A 16971-nucleotide genomic window follows, 5' to 3' on the forward strand; every position below is an offset into this window, starting at 1 on the left:
CTGTATAGCATAGGAAACTGTGCTCAATATCTTGTAATAACCTATAATGGAATCTGAAAAGTATATAACTGAATCACTTTGCTGTACACTTGAAACTAACACAACGTTGTAAATTAACTATACTTCAATTAAAAAAAAAGAAAATTATCAAAACACAAGGGAAAACTAAAAGAAAAAGAAAAGGACAGAGAAGAACAACAAAAACAACCAGTGAAGAATTAAGAAAATTGCAATAAGTAATACCTATCAATAATTAATTTAAATATAAATGGACTAAATGCTGCATTCAAAAGACATAGAAAGGCTGAATAAATTAAAAACAGACCAATATATATGCTACCTACAAAAGACTCACTTCAGATCTAGAGGCATACACAGACAAAGTGAGGGAAGGCAAAAAGGTATTCCATGCAAGTAGAAACGAAAGCTGGGGTACTATTGGTGGGAATGAAAATTTGTGCAGGAAAACATTATGGGGGTTTCTCAGAAAATGAAAAATAGAACTACCATACCATCCAGCAATTTCACTTCTGAGTATTTACTCAAAGAAACTCGTATTCAACAAAATACATGCATTCTTATGTTCATTGCAGCACTATTTACAATAGCCATGATATGGAAGCAACCTAAGTGTCCGTCAGTAGATGAATAGATAAAGAGATGTGGTATGTGGGTATATATGTGTGTATATGTACACATATATACGTATATACATACAAATATACATATTTGTATATACATACATATATGTATAAATATACAAGTGTATACCTTTGTGTGTGTGTGTATGTATACATGCATACATATATACACATATATATACATACATATATAAACATATCCACATATACAGTGAAATAGTACTCAGCCATAAAAAGAATAAAATCTAAGACTTCCCTCGTGGCCCAGTGGTAGAATCCACCTGCCAATGCAGGAGACATGGGTTCGATCCCTGGTCTGGGAAGATCCCACATGCCACAGAGCAACTAACCCTGTGTGCCACGACTACTGAGCCTGCACTCTAGAGCCCACAAGCTACAACTACTGAGCCTGCGTGCTGCAAGTACTGAAGGCCACATGCCTAGAACCCATGCTCAGCAACAAGAGAAGCCACTGAAATGAGAAGCCTGTGCACCACAACGAAGAGTAACTCCTGCTTGCCGAAACTAGAGAAAGCCCACGCACAGCAATGAAGGCCCAATGCAGCCATAAATAAATAAATAAATAATAAAAGCCATACAGATATTTCTAAAAAAAATAAAATATTGCTTTTTTTGACTACATTGATGGACCTGAAAGTTATTATGCCTAGTGAAATGTCAGAGAAAGATATATACCATATGATTGCACTTATAGGTGAAATCTAAGAAACAAAGCAAATGAAAAAGCAAAACAAAACAAAAACAGACTCATAGACACAGAGAACAAACTGGTGATTGCCAGAGGGAATAGAAGTGGGAGGATGAGGGAAAAAGTTAGGGAGATTAAGAGGTGCTAATTTCCAGTTATAAAATAAATGTCACAGGGATGTAATGTACAGCATAGAGAATATAGTCAATAATATTGTAATAATTTGTATGGTGACAGATGGTAACTAGACAGATGGTGATATTTTATAATGTAAAAACTATAGAATCACTATGTTGTACACCTGAAATTTACATAGTATTGTAACTCAGTTATACTTCAATATAATGTGAAAAAATCTCACCAGCAATAAAGAAAAAAATTAAATTACAAATAAATAAATAAAAACATAAAGAATACTTTTTTAAAAAGCCTGGAGGACTCACTACTTGATTTCAAGGCTTACTATAAAGTTTCAGTAAGCAGTACAGTGAAAGTAAATCAATGGTGAAAGTGAGTCAATGGGACAGATTAGAGAGTACAGAAATAGACATATATATATATATATATATATATATATATATATATATATATATAGTCAATTGATTTTTTTATAAAAACGCAAAGTCTATTTAAGGGAAGAAAGAATAATCTCTCAACACAAGTTGTTGGAATAATTGAACATCTATATGCAAAACAACAACAACAACAACAACAAACTAAATAAAAGAACTTTGACACTTGACTCTTACCATAAACAAAAATGTAAAATATAAAACTATAAGACTTTAACAAGAAAAATGAGGAGAAAATCTTTGATAAAATATTTGGGCTAAGGAAAGATTTCTTAGAAATACCAGCAAAAGCTCAATCTATAAAAAAAAAATTGATAAATTGAACTTTGTTAAAATTAAGAACTTCTCTTCAAAAGACACTGTGATGAGAAGACAAGCTACAGATTGACTGAAAACACTCACAAATAACTTATCTGGTAGGGAACTTGGGTATGAAATATATAAAGAATTATCAAAACTCAATTATAAGGGGAATGACAGTTAATGAGTACTGGATTTCATTTTGAAATGAAATTTTTTTGAAATTAGATAGTGGTAATGGTTGTAACACTATGGATATATATACTAAAATTCACTGAATTTTATACTTTAAATGGGGGAATTGTATGCTATGTGAATTATTGCTCAGCAAAACTGTTCTTTAAAAGCTCTGTATTTCAATATTTCACATTCATTTATTATATATAACAGCATTTTCTTATTGTTAATAAATCATCATTTTTAAAAACTCTATGAAACTAAATATTGGATATAGTTCAAATATAAGAATGTTTCATCATATTGAATGTAAATAAATATAAATTTATATGATATAAATGTTAAATACATTTATCAGCCTGATATAAATCATTAGCATATACTTTCAATGAAAACATGGTACTATTCAAAATGGGAAATATAGCTAATGTTTTATAATAACTGTAAATGGTAAATAACCCTTAAAATTATATAAAAAAATAAAAATTAAAATGAAACCAAACAAGACAAACCAAAAAGATTTTTAAAATGTAATTAAATTAAAAATGACTGAATAGCTCACAAGATTGTTGGGAATTTTAAATGAAATAATATGTAGGGGTGTCTAATAGAGTACTTTCTACTCAGTAAATGCCAGATTTTCTAAAAAAATTAAAAAGTAAAATATATTACTATTCAAATATAAACTAAATACTGTGTAAAATAGAGACAAGTTAATCATAAATGAAAGCAAAGTAATATTTAATTTTTTTAGTATGTGCTATCTTAAGAAAAAACATGTTAGTTTTTTCATTGTTGAGTCAAGAATGTATTTCTGTGTTTATTTTCTCCAGTAGCAAAAATAAGCTCCTTTAGATTCTATACTGATTGTGTAATAGCAAGGATATATTTATAAGCAAACTCCAATTATTTCAAACTTGGTCCTTTATCCTGACTAATATCTGTGAATACCTTTTTGAACATATCTATTTTTGTAAACAAACAAAATGCTGTTTTGCTCACATATTTTTGGACGATTTTTGGTTTGCTTTTACTGTTATTATTATCATTTGATTTCATCATGTATAAATTAAGATGTTAATGCATAGTTCCCATTATCTATAGTAATAGTTTTACATTCATAGTTTTTTTTTTTACTGGTTTGTAAAATCTTTGAACTAAAATATGATTTACTCTTGCCCTTAAAAAATAAATAGAAATAAAAGCTCACTAATAAAAAAAATTGCCTACTTTAAAAAAAGGGCAAAATAATAAAAAGAAATGAAATGGAGGTATTTGTAATGAGGTGGATGGAGTTAGAGTCTGTCATACAGAGTGAAGTAAGTCAGAAAGAGAAAAACAAATACAGTATGCTAACACATATATACGGAATCTAAGGAAAAAAAAAAAAAAAAAAGGCCATGAAGAACCTAGTGGCAAGACGGGAATAAAGACACAGACCTACTAGAGAATGGACTTGAGGATATGGGGAGGGGGTGGGGTGAGATGTGACAGGGTAAGAGATTGTCATGGACATATATACACTACCAAATGTAAAATAGATAGCTAGTGGGAAGCAGCCGCATAGCACAGGGAGATCAGCTCGGTGCTTTGTGACCACCTAGAGGGGTGGGATGGGGAGGGTGGGAGGGAGGGAGATGCAAGAGGGAAGAGAAATGGGAACATATTGTATATGTATAACTGATTCACTTTGTTATAAAGCAGAAGCTAACACACTATTGTAAGGCAATTATACTTCAATAAAGATGTTTAAAAAAAAAAAAAAAGGGCAAAATATATGAAAAGACACTTCACCATAAAAGAAACAGTAGTTGCAAATAAGCACAGGAATAGATGTTCAATATCATTAATCATGAGAGAAATTCAAATTAAAACCACAATGAAATACTACTACATACCTATTAGAATGACTAAAAATTAAAAAAACAAAGAAATAAAGAAAAGAAAACCTAACCTTGCCAAATGTTAGCAAGGACGCAGTGAAACTAGAAGTCATTCAGACACTGCTGGTGAGAATGTAAATTGATACAACTACTTTGGGGAAAAGTTTGGCGGCTTCTTAAACATAGAAGTACCATATAAACCAGTCATTCCACTCTTAGTTATTTAACCAAGAGAAATGGAAAATATGTCCACACAAAGATTTATATACAAATATTCATAGCAGCTTTATTTGCAAAACTGGAAAAAGCCCAAAGGTTCATCAACAGGTAAATGAATAAATAAAATCTAGTATATCTATACAGTAGAATAGTACTCAGCAGTGGTCTAGAAGGCAGAAGAAAAAATGTAGTAGGTGTCAGAAGACCTGTATTCCAGGTCTAGCTCTACCAGTGTGGAGTTTTATGAGATGGAATAAGTCATATAACATTTCAGGGCCTCAGTTTCCTCATTAGGTAATGGGAGAAATAATATTTACCTTTTTTACTTAATATATTGGTTCTAAAACTCAAATGAGATAAATATATGGAATTTTTGTATGACATTTTTATTCACCTTTAACTTATTTTTGTGATTGAATCTATGAAAATATATTTTCAGAAATTTTAATTTTTTTCTTCTAATGTTTTACATATTAAAGAATGCTATAGCCTGAGTGCTCCTTTAAGTGCTAAGTAATAATTGTAATTTGACATTCTAAGAAAGTTGATTTGTGTTTGATAAGAGGTGGCAATTATAGCATCACAATGGTTTACTTTTTAGCACTTCAAAAATATTTATGCTCAGTCTTTGAATTCTATTGCTTGGATTCTGGACTCAAATAAGAGATTTGGGGCACTAAAATATCCAGTCCATCTGTTACTCTTGCACAGCCAAACTCAAATAAGTTCTTCCGATTGGAGCATATCTTTTTAATGAGAAAACGTGATTACCACTTATACATGCAGGCTGGGCTCCAAAATTTTGCAGATTTCTTGTCTCTGTTTTGTTTAGCAATATTTGTGTAAAAACAAAACAAACTGTACAAATCTAATTTCATTAAATAAAATATGCAAAAGTAAGTCAATCATTGGACTACTTTATAGTCTCAATTTGGATCTGATTGGCTGTTATTGGCTTAACCTAAATTAATGATTTACTACATATGGACTGTCTATTGCAGTGATATATTCCTTGGTATATACTGAAATATATATATACATTAGATATGTATGTATATACATATGTAAGAATATATATTCAAACAAGGGAAAGGGCATTTTTTCTCATCAAGGGAAAAAATGGTTGCTGATTTATCAGCTGTACAAATGTGAATGATTCTTCTTTCCAAATGGCAGAAATAGGAAACAAGATTACTGATTTGACTGCTTTTTCTAATAGAGACTTGTTTCTTTCTTATGGTGGTCATCTGTCCTAATATGTGACCCTTTTACTTGCTCATGAAATTTAGAAAATTCTTGTGATTCTGTTGTGTATTTGTTCTTTGCTATTTTTAGATCATATTTATTTTGATTTGCTTTTTCTTTCTGTCTCCCTGTCTCCCTCCCAATGCCTCCCCCCACCTTCAGTCAGACCATTGTGAAGATTAGATTTCTGGGAAGCTAGCAAAGACTGACACACTTTCTTAACTCTCTTCACCACCTTCTGTACTCTAGCAAGATTTCACTCTGAGGGGGATATATAGTTAATACTCACCAAGTGTGCTTCTTCTTACCCCACTGCAAGGAAGCAGCTTAAACAGCCAAGTTGTAATATACTACTGCTCCTTTTAAGGACCGTGAGTTTCACAGGTGGCACTTAGAAATGTGCCACGTATCTCCTTCATCCTGGGCACACAGGAAGGTAGATGAGTAACAGCTCCTCTAAGACACATATCCACATTTGCATTATTGTGTAAATCATAATTATTTGCTGCCTCAAAACATTGCTTCCTATCCTGCTTGCCTATAAGATGACAGTCAACTCAAGGAAATAGCTGCTATTCAGTGATGAAGGGAAACAGAAAAGCTTGGAAGGTGGGGAAAATGCTTCCTTCCTTGAGGATTTTATAAGCTATTTAGCATATATTTGTGGAGCATCTATTATATGTGAGGCTCAGAACAGGGGATTTAGGAATGAATGAGAATCACCCTGTCCTCAAGAAGATTAGCATAGCAGAATGAAAGCTACTGAGAACATCTTTCTTAGTGTCCTTCTGGACTCCAGAAGCAGATTGTGAGCCTTTTCTTGGCTGCCCACAAATGTAGTATTATTGAATCTCTAAATCACTAAAACTGTAAAATTAGAAGGGGTTCTCTCAGGAGCAAATGTGGGTAAACAAGGTTGACCCTTTCATCATGGTAGCTCTGGCAACAAGGAGCTACACCTAACAACATATTTGGTGGTATGGCCAGCTCAGATGCCAGTGCCTCATGGGAATATATTTTCCCACAAATTGGTGGTGTCAGGTTGAGCAGTAACCCTGCGATCCTGATAACATATACGTGGGGTATCAACTCTAGAACAGCACCTCACTCTTGAACATATTTCACATCTTATAGAAGGTCCTGGACTTATTTGCATAAATCTACATGCCATTTTCTTGAAATTCATATATGTCTAAATGAACTGTGGGATATATTCTCTAATGATTTCAGGTTAAATATTACCAGTTTCTCCTGTCTTGAATTTAAACTGATTTTTTTTTCACCTATCCAGTGTCACTGACTCAGGTGACTGAGTCAATGACTAATGACTGCATGATTATTCATGCAGTAAACAAAATTTCCAAGACATTCTAAATTCAAACATTATTTCGTAGTATCCTTCCAAACCATGACAGTGTCCCAGAAGTCCCAATTTTTCAACATTAAAGTTACATCACCTGGATTGCGTCTGGAACCAAGAAGGAATACAAAATCCTCATTTATCAGATCTTATAGCCTGATTTGGAGTTTGAAAAATATAGTCACCACACTATTAATATTCAGGAAATGGGCAAATACCCAAAGCTAGGAAGTGAGGATAATGATAAGAATCTCCACAAACATTTGTTAGACCATACTTTGTTCCTGGACCATGGTTTAATGCTCTAACTTCTAGATGGGAAGCCTGTTTTGAACTACTTAAAATTAGAAGTTGGTAGTTGGTTATTAGTGTAATGATTTAGCATTTTAAATTTTCCAAAAAGATCATTCATTCATTTCTTTTGGAGTGAGGTAGAAGGAAATGGGTAAAAGGTTCAAAGCTAGTCTTATCCAAGTGTTTTTCTTGTTTCTGTCAACTTGATTAGCTGCATGTGTGACTTTTTAGTTAATTGGACCGTGAGCCAACTGAAAGATAGAAAATCTCCTCAAGGTAGAAATTTGATACACTTCAAGTCATTAGGAAATTAATGTTTATTCTAAATTGTAGTCCTTTAAGATTTATGATCTTATTTTGTTTTGCAGGGAATATTAACAAGAGGAAATAGTCATACCGTATCTGCATATTGTACATAGGCTCTATCTGGAAACATTCTGCTACTCAATGAAAAGTCTAGATAAAGTAGTTTTTAAAAGAATCACTGTTCATCTGTGTTTTTCTTTTTTTAAATATATGTGTGTGTGTGTGCACATAATTCAGCTACTGTTTTTTTAAGACTGAGTCTTATCCACAGTCATGACATAAGTTCTCTTAGACCTGTGGAAGATTCTGAGTGTCAATATATATAAGAGAGTAAAAGAGTGCTATGCCTCAGATTAGCACAATTATTGAAAAGAACTATCAATCTTTAAGATCCAAATCTCTTGCTGCCCTGACTATAGTACTGAAATTTAAATGGGTAAAATGCGTTTCAGAGGATAACTTATTGAGTTCTCACCATAGGTTTGCCTTCTGCTCATGCAATTCTATCGGAATCTCCCTTTCCTAAGGCTTTGGACTCGACATTCCTGCTACAGCAACAGAGGACAAAAGCCATGTTGTAATGGATAAGCCACACAAGTAGGAAATGCAGATGTGGACTACATGCTTCCAAAGAAGAATTGAGCTTGCTGAAGATCTCTGTCAGATATTGGAAATGTATAAGATGTTAAGAGGTGAGTACTTCGATGGTTATTGTTGTTGAGGCAAGTGTGTGTGTGTGTGTTTGTGTGTGTTGGAAAAACTATAGTGAGAACATTTTCATGATCTGTATAGTATAAAAATCTGAGGCTACTTTTTTAAGAAAGTTAAGCTTTCTTTCAGAAGTGTTGAGCTATCAAAGCAGTAGTGAAAATCTGAAGAACACAGCTAATAAGATTATCTTCTCAGGTTGAAAAAAACGTAAGCTTTTGTAATGGGAAATCACCATATGAGGGAGTGAGAGTAAAGAAACTATCATTTATTGAGCTTTATTAATCAAGTACCAAGAGCTTTACATGTGTTATCCCATTTAATCCTCATAACAATCCTATGATGTACGTACTATTACCATCTCTATTTTACACATAAAAAACAGTCTTGAACAGATTATTTGACTTTCCTAAGGTCGTATACCTATTAAGCTCAGGGTTGTGTTTAGACCAGGTCTCTCTGACTTCTAACACTGTATTTAGAGAGGAATAAATGTCTAAGAGAAAACTATCCCTATATCATTTCATGGTTTTCTCATGAAGAATTGTACCTCTACTTAAATTTAGTTTTCCAAGGAAAGCTTTTCACATAGTATATTCAGAGAATGCTTCAGCAACCCCAATATATGCAACTGAAGAAAAATCAGCACTACCGAAAGAAGCAACCATTCTCATTAATGGAACAGATTTGGTTGTGATTTTTTCCTATTTTCTTCTGCATTATTTCCATATATTATGTAAATAAAAACCAAATTTTCCAGAGCAGGTATATCCTTTGTATCTGGAGAAATCAAGCCTTCCATTTTGAGATCTGTTTAATTTATTTAGCTAAAGCAACAATGCAGTTTGTTTGGAACTTTTTATTTTATTTATTTACTTTTTATACAACAGGTTCTTATTAGTTACCTATTATACACATATTAGTGTATATACATCAAAACCAATCTCACAATTCATCCCACCACCCCACCACCACCACCTCCGCTTTCCCCCCTTGGTGTCCATATGCTTGTTCTCTACATCTGTGTCTCTATTTCTGCCTTGCAAACCAGTTCATCTGTAACATTTTTCTAGATTCCACATATATGCATTAATATACGATACTTTTCTCTTTCTGACTTACTTCACTCTGTATGACAGTCTCTAGGTCCATCCACATCTCAACAAATGACCCAATTTCGTTCCTTTTTATGGCTGAGTAATATTCCATTGTATATATGTACCACATCTTCTTTATCCATTCATCTGTCGATGGGTATTTAGGTTGGTTCCATCACCTGGCTATCGTAAAGAGTGCTGCAATGAATATGGGGTGCATGTGTCTTTTTGAATTATGGTTTTCTCTGGGTATATGCCCAGTAGGGGGATTGCCGGGTCATATGGTAATTCTATTCTTAGTTTTTTAAGGAACCTCCATACTGTTCTCCATAGTGGCTATATCAATATACATTCTCACCATTGCAAGAGGGTTCCCCTTTCTCCAGACCTTCCCCAGCATTTGCAGATTGTAGATTTTCTGATGATGCCAATTCTAACTAGTGTGAGGTGAAACCTCACTGTAGTTTTGATTTGCATTTCTATAATAACTAGTGATGTTGAGCAGCTTTTCATGTGCCTCTTGGCCATCTGTATGTCTTCTTTGGATAAATGTCTACTTAGGTCTACTGCCCATTTTTGTTTGGGTTGTTTGTTTTTTTTAATATTGAGCTGCATGAGCTGTTTACTTTGGAGATTAATACTTTGTCCATTGATTCTTTTGCAAATATTTTCTCCCATTCTAAAGGTTGTCTTTTCATCTTGTTTATAGTTTCCTTTGCTATGCAAAAGATTTTAAGTTTCATTAGGTCCTATTTGTTTATTTTTGTTTTTATATTCATTACTTTAGGAGGTGGGTAAAAAAGATCTTCCTGCTCAGAGATAAACCCACGCACATATGGTCACCTCATTTTTGATAAATGAGGCAAGACTATACAATGGAGAAAAGACAGCCTCTTCAATAAGTGGTGCTGGGAAAACTGGACAGCTACATGTAAAAGAATGAAATTAGAACACTCCCTAACAGCATACACAAAAATAAACTCAAAATGGATTAAAGACCTAAATGTAAGGCCAGACACAATAAAACTCTTAGAGGAAAACATAGGCAGAACACTCTATGACATACATCACAGCAAGATCCTTTTTGACCACCTCCTAGAGAAATGGAAATAAAAACAAAAATAAACAAATGGGACTTAATGAAACTTAAAAGCTTTTGTACAGCAAAAGAAACCATAAACAGGACGAAAAGACAACCCTCAGAATGGGAGAAAATATTTGCAAATGAAGCAACTGACAAGGGCTTAATCTCCAAAATTTACAAGCAGTTCATGCAGCTCAATATCAAAAGAACAAACAACCCAATCCAAAAATGGGCAGAAGACCGAAATAGACATTTCTCCAGGGAAGATATACAGATTGCCAACAAACAGATGAAAGGGTGCTCAACATTACTAATAATTAGAGAAATGAAAATCAAAACTACAATGAGGTATCACCTCACACCCCACTCAGAATGGCCAGCATCAAAAAATCTACAAACAATAAATGCTGGAGAGGGTGTGGAGAAAAAGGAACCCTCTTGCACTGTTGGTGGGAATATAAATTGATACAGTAACTATGGAGAACAGCATGGAGGTTCCTTAAAAAACTAAAAATAGATCTCCAATACGACCCAGCAATCCCACTGCTGGGCATATACCCAAAGAAAACCATAATTCAAAAAGAGTCATGTAAGACAATGTTCATTGCAGCACTATTTACAATAGCCAGGAAATGGGAGCAAGCTAACTGTCCATTGACAGATGAATGGATAAAGAAGATGTGGCACATATATACAATGGAATATTACTCAGCCATAAAAAGAAACGAACTTGAGTTATTTGTAGTGAGGTGGATGGACCTAGAGATTATCACACAGAGTGAAGTAAGTCAGAAAGAGAAAAACAAATACCGTATGCTAACACATATATATGCAATCTTAAAAAAAATAAGTTCTGAAGAACCTAGGGGCAGGACAGGAATAAAGATGCAGACATAAAGAATGGACTTGAGGACATGGGGAGGGGGAAGGGTAAGTTGGGATGAAGTGAGAGAGTGGCATGGACTTAAATATACTACAAATATAAAATAGGTAGATAGTGGGAAGCAGCCACATAGCACAGGGAGGTCAGTTCCGTGCTTTGTGACTACCTAGAGGGGTGGGATAGGGCGGGTGGGAGTGAGACGCAAGAGGGAGGAGATATGGGGATATATGTATGTGTATAGCTGATTCACTTTGTTATAAAGCAGAAAGTAACACACCATTGTAAAGCAGTTATACTCCAATAAAGATGTTTAAAAAAAAAAAGATCTTGCTGTGATTTATGTCAAAGAGTGTTCTTCCTACGTTTTCCTCTAAGAGTTTTATAGTGTCTGGCCTTACATTTAGGTTTTTAATCCATTTTGAGTTTATTTTTGTGTATGGTGTTTGGAAGTGCTCTAATTTCATTCTTTTATATGTAGCTGTCCAGTTTTCCCAGCACCACTTACTGAAGAGACTGTCTTTTCTCCATTGTATATACTTGCCTCCTTTTTCAAAGATTACTTGACCATAGGTGCATGGGTTTATCTCTGGGCTTTCTATCCTGTTCTGTTAATCTATATTTCTGTTTTTATGCCAGTATGATACTGTCCTGTTTACTGTAGCTTTGTAGTATAGTGTGAAGTCAGGGAGTCTGATTCCTCCAGCTCCAATTTTTACTCTCAAGACTGCTTTGGATATTTGGGTCTTCTGTGTCTCCATACAAATTTTAAGATTTTTTTGTTCTAGTTCTGTAAGAAATGCCATTGGTAATTTGACAGTGATCGCATTGAATCTCTAGATTGCTTTGGGTAGTATAGTCATTTTCACAATATTGATTCTTCCAATCCAGGAACATGGTATATCTCTCTGTTTGTGTCATATTTGATTTCTTTCATCAGTGCTTTTAATTTTCTGAGTACAGGCATTTTACCTCCTTAGGTCGGTTTATTTCTAGGTATTTTATTCTTTTTGTTGCAATGGTAAAAGGGATTGTTTCCTTAATTTCTCTTTCTGATATATCACTGTTAGTGTATACAAATGCAAGTGATTTCTGTGCTTTAATTTTGTATCCTGAAACATTACCAAATTCTTTGATTAGCTCCAGTAGTTTTCTGGGGGTGTCTTTAGGATTATCTATGTATGGTATCATGCCGTCTGCAAACAGTGACAGATTTACTTCTTCTTTTCTTTTCTTTTTTTTTCTGAATGCACATTTTTTTAATGTACATGTATATTCATTGTGGCATTACTTTTTAAATTACTATTCAAAGAGAAAATCACAAAAATTATAATAATCCTTATCAGTTCATTCGGTCCCCTGTAATTAATTATTTTTTCATATTGATCTTTTTTAGCACTTTTATGAATTCATCAGTTTTCCATTAGAGTTCTGAAAATGCTTATTCATTTAGTTCAGCAGTATAGTCAGTTACAAGAAACCTGTGCCTGTCAGAGTCTTTTCCATGAATTCCTTGAAGATGAAAACTTTTTATGGGAACACTTTTGCAAAAGCATCAGAGTATACCCAGATCTGTCTGTAAATGACAAAAGACTTACAAATGACCACAGGTAAAGATTTGATGAAAGTTCATAATAATGCAATTGACAAGGAAATTTAGTTATTTCTGAGATATACATTTTAAAATAATAACTAGAATTATGACTTATAACATTATACCAGAACATATAAGATTTATAGGAATTTCATGTAATGCCTGAAACATTTATATTAACATATTTCCATACAAATAACCCAATGAAAGTTTAGTATTAGGTTTTTTTTAATTTTTGAAGTTTATTTTTTTATACAGCAGGTTCTTATTAGTCATTAATTTTACACACATCAGTGTATACATGTCAATCCCAATCGCCCAATTCATCACACCACCATCCCCACACCTCTGCGGCTTTCCCCCCTTGGTGACCATACGTTTGTTCTCTACATCTGTGTCTCAACTTCTGCCCTGCAAACCGGTTCATCTGTACCATTTTTCTAGGTTCCACATACATGCGATAATTTACGATATTTGTTTTTCTCTTTCTGACTTCCTTCACTCTGTATGACAGTCTCTAGGTCCATCCACATCTCAACAAATGACCCAATTTCGTTCCTTTTTATGGCTGAGTAATATTCCATTGTATATATGTACCACAAATTCTTTACCTTTTCGTCTGTCAATGTGCATTTAGTTTGCTTCCATGACCTGGCTATTGTAAATAGTGCTGCAATGAATATTGGGGTGCATGCGTCTTTTGAATTATGGTTTTCTCTGGGTATATGCCCAGTAGTGGGATTGCTGGATCATATGGCAATTCTATTTTTAGTTTTTCAAGGAACCTCCATATTGTTATCCATAGTGTCTGTATCAATTTACATTCCTTACCAACAGTGCAAGAGGGTTCCCTTCTCTCCACACCCTCTTCAGCATTTGTTGTTTCTAGATTTTCTGATGATGGCCATTCTGACCAGTGTGAGGTGATACCTCATTGTATTTTTGATTTGCATTTCTCTGATAATCAGTGATGTTGAGCAGCTTTTCATGTGCTTCTTGGCCATCTGTATGTCTTCTTTGGAGAAATGTCTATTTAGGTCTTCTACCCATTTTTGGATTGCGTTGTTTGTTTCTTTACTATTGAGCTGCATGAGCCGTTTATATATTTTGGAGATTAATCCTTTGTCCATTGATTCGTTTGCAAATATTTTCTCCAATTGTGAGGGTTGTCTTTTCGTCTTGTTTATGGTTTTCTTTGCTGTGCAAAAGCTTTGAAGTTTAATTAGGTCCCATTTGTTTATTTTTGTTTTTATTTCCATTACTCTAGGAGGTGGATCAAAAAAGATCTTGCTGTGATTCATGTCAAAGAGTGTTCTTCCTATGTTTTCCTCTAAGAGTTTTATAGTGTCCAGTCTTACATTTAGGTCTCGAATCCATTTTGAGTTTATTTTTGTGTATGGTTTTAGGGAGTGTTCTAATTTAATTCTTTTACATGTAGCTGTCCAGTTTTCCCAGCACCACTTATTGAAAAGACTGTCTTTTCTCCATTGTATATCCTTGCCTCCTTTGTCATAGATTAGTTGACCATATGTGCGTGGGTTTATCGCTGGGATTTCTATCTTGTTCCATTGATCTATGTTTCTGTTTCTGTGCCAGTACCATATTGTCTTGATTACTGTAGCTTTGTAGTATAGTCTGAAGTCAGGGAGTCTGATTCCTCCACCTCCGTTTTTGTTCCCTCAAGACTGTTTTGGCTATTCAGGGTCTTTTGTGTCTCCATACAAATTTTAAGATTTTTTGTTCTAGTTCTGTAAAAAATGCATTGGTAATTTGATAGGGATTCCATTGAATCTGTAGATTGCTTTGGGTAGTATAGTCATTTTCACAGTATTGGTTCTTCCAATCCAGGAAGATGGTATATCTCTCCATCTGTTGGTATCATCTTCAATTTCTTTCATCAGTGTCTTATAGTTTTCTGCCTACAGGTCTTTTGTCTCCCTAGGTAGGTTTATTCCTAGGCATTTTATTCCTTTTGTTGCAATGGTAAATGGGAGTGTTTCTTTAATTTCTCTTTCAGATTTTTCATCATTAGTGTATAGGAATGCAAGAGATTTCTGTGCATTAATTTTGTATCCTGCAACTTTACCAAATTCACTGATTAGCTCTAGTAGTTTTCTGGTGGCATTTTTGGGATTCTCTATGCATTGTATCATGTCATCTGCAAACAGTGACCATTTTACTTCTTCTTTCCCAATTTGTATTCCTTTTATTTCTTTTTCTTCTCTGAGTGCCTTCTCTGGCTAGGACTTCCAAAACAACGTTGAATAATAGTGGTGAGAGTGGACATCCTTGTCTTGGTCCTGATCTTAGAGGAAATGCTTTCAGTTTTTCACCATTCATAATGATGTTTGCTGTGGGTTTGTCATATATGGCCTTTATTATGTTGAGGTAGGTTTCCTCTATGGCCACTTTCTGGGAAGTTTTTATCATAAATGGGTGTTGAATTTTGTCAAAAGCTTTTTCTGCATGTATTGAGAGGATCATATGGTTTTTATTCTTCAGTTTGTTAGTATGCTGTATCACATTGTTTGATTTGCGTATATTGAAGAATCCTTGCATCCCTGGGATAAATCCCACTTGATCATGGAGTATGATTCTTTTAATGTGTTGTTGGATTCTGTTTCTAGTATTTTGCTGAGGATTTTTGCATCTATATTAATCGGTGATATTGGTCTGTAATTTTCTTTTTTTGTAGTACCTTTGTCTGGTTTTGGTATCAGGGTGATGGTGGCCACATAGAATGAGTTTTGGAGTGTTCCTTCCTCTGCAATTTTTTGGAAGAGTTTGAGAAGGATAGGTGTTAGCTCTTCTCTAAATGTTTGATAGAATTCACCTGTGAAGCTGTCTGGTCCTGGACTTTTGTTTGTTGGAAGAATTTTAATCACAGTTTCAATTTCTTTACTTGTGATTTGTCTGTTCATATTTTCTATTTCTTCCTGGTTCAGTCTTGGAAGGTTATACCTTTCTATGAATTTGTCCATTTCTTCCACGTTGTCCATTTTATTGGTGTAGTGTTGCTTATAGTAGTCTCTTAGGATGCTTTGTATCTCTGCTTTGTCTCTGGTAACTTCTCCGTTTTCATTTCTAATTTTATTGATTTGAGTCCTCTCCCTCTTTTTCCTGATGAGTCTGGCTAATGGTTTATCAATTTTATTTATCTTCTCAAAGAACCAGCTTTTAATTTTACTGAACTTTGCTATTGTTTTATTTGTTTCTATTTCAGTTATTTCTGCTCTGGTCTTTATGATTTCTTTCCTTCTGCTAACTTTGGGTTTTGTTTGTTCTTGTTTCTCTAGTTCCTTTAGGTGTAAGGTTAGGTTGTTTATTTGAGATGTTTCCTGTTTCTTGAGGTAGGCTTGTATTGCTATAAACTTCCCTCTTAGAGCTGCTTTTCCTGCATCCCCTAGGTTTTGGATTGCCGTGTTTTCATTGACATTTGTCTCTAGGTATTTTTTGATTTCCTCTTTGATTTCTTCAGTGATCTCTGGTTGTTTAGTAACGTATTGTTTAGCCTCCATGTGTTTGTGTTTTTTACGTTTTTTTCCATGTAATTCATTTCTAATCTCATAGCGTTGTGGTCAGAAAAGATGCTTGATATGATTTCTATTTTCTTAAATTTACTGAGGCTTGATTTGTGACCCAAGATGTGATCTATCCTGGAGAATGTTCCGTGCGAACTTGAGAAGAAAGTGTAATCTGCTGTTTTTGGATGGAATGTCCTATAAATATCAATTAAATCTATGTAGTCTATTTTTTCATTTAAAGCTTCTGTTTCCTTATTTATTTTCATTTTGGATGATCTGTCCGTTGGTGTAAGTGAGGTGGTAAAGTCTCCCACTATTATTGTGTTACTGTCAATTTCCTCTTTTATAGCTGTTAGCAGTTGCCTTATGTATTGAGGT

General features: G+C 34.1%; 1 protein-coding gene across 1 annotated transcript in view; it reads left to right on the forward strand.

Moving 5' to 3' along the window:
- Positions 1 to 8343: 8343 nt before the first annotated feature.
- ZC3H12B (zinc finger CCCH-type containing 12B) overlaps positions 8344 to 16971 on the forward strand; it is a 198897-nt gene continuing 190269 nt past the window's right edge. Inside the window, exon 1 of the mRNA XM_082376593.1 lies at positions 8344 to 8398. The gene's annotated coding sequence lies outside the window, so the exon portion shown is untranslated. The remainder of the gene's footprint in view (positions 8399 to 16971) is intronic.

Source organism: Balaenoptera borealis (genome assembly GCF_965194805.1).
Source record: "Balaenoptera borealis genome assembly, chromosome: X".
Taxonomy (NCBI): domain Eukaryota; kingdom Metazoa; phylum Chordata; class Mammalia; order Artiodactyla; family Balaenopteridae; genus Balaenoptera; species Balaenoptera borealis.